At 35.6% G+C, this 578-nt stretch overlaps 1 protein-coding gene across 1 annotated transcript in view; it reads left to right on the top strand.

Moving 5' to 3' along the window:
* The window catches only part of LOC119582056 (gamma-aminobutyric acid receptor subunit alpha-1-like), a gene marked incomplete at its 3' end in the record, with an annotated part of 210,639 nt that overhangs the window by 101,943 nt on the left and 108,118 nt on the right, over positions 1 to 578 (top strand).

Here is a 578-nt window from a genome sequence, read left to right as displayed (position 1 = left end):
GTGTGTGTGTATGCGTTTGTAAGCTTGTGTTTGCTGCCTCTATGTCATCATTATCTTAATTAGGTTTTATTGGTTTCCAAATCTTGTTCCATCTGCCAGATTCTCGGAACAGGAAAGGGAGCGAAGTTTTATTGATTTTACGTACGTCTTAATTGTTTTATGGATTTTATGAGGTTTTTGTGGCATGTTAGTTAACTTTCGTGCATTTCTTTTCTTTACGATCTTACGGGAAAGATCTTTCCCTAGACAATAAATTCTTTATTTTTTTCAGATCTTATAAACAATAAGATAGAAAATATGATTATGGGGACGACGTTTTCTTAATCAATAAATTCTTTATTTTTTTTAGATCTTAAAAACAATAAGATAAAAATATGATTAGAGAAATAACTTTTCAGAAAACAGATTTTCCTGTAAAAGTCAGTGTCTCTCTCCTTCCCCGTCTCCTTTCACACTTGTTGCGTCCCTCAGGCTGTAAGGCCCAACCACTCATTGGCGTTCCTTCAAGAAAAGACCTTATAAGCCAGCGGCACAAAACATCCTATCTCACTCCCGAGCCTCAACCCTTTATTGCTCTT

This window comes from Penaeus monodon, chromosome 15 (genome assembly GCF_015228065.2).
Source record: "Penaeus monodon isolate SGIC_2016 chromosome 15, NSTDA_Pmon_1, whole genome shotgun sequence".
Taxonomy (NCBI): domain Eukaryota; kingdom Metazoa; phylum Arthropoda; class Malacostraca; order Decapoda; family Penaeidae; genus Penaeus; species Penaeus monodon.
This window is presented reverse-complemented; position numbering and strand designations above follow the sequence as displayed.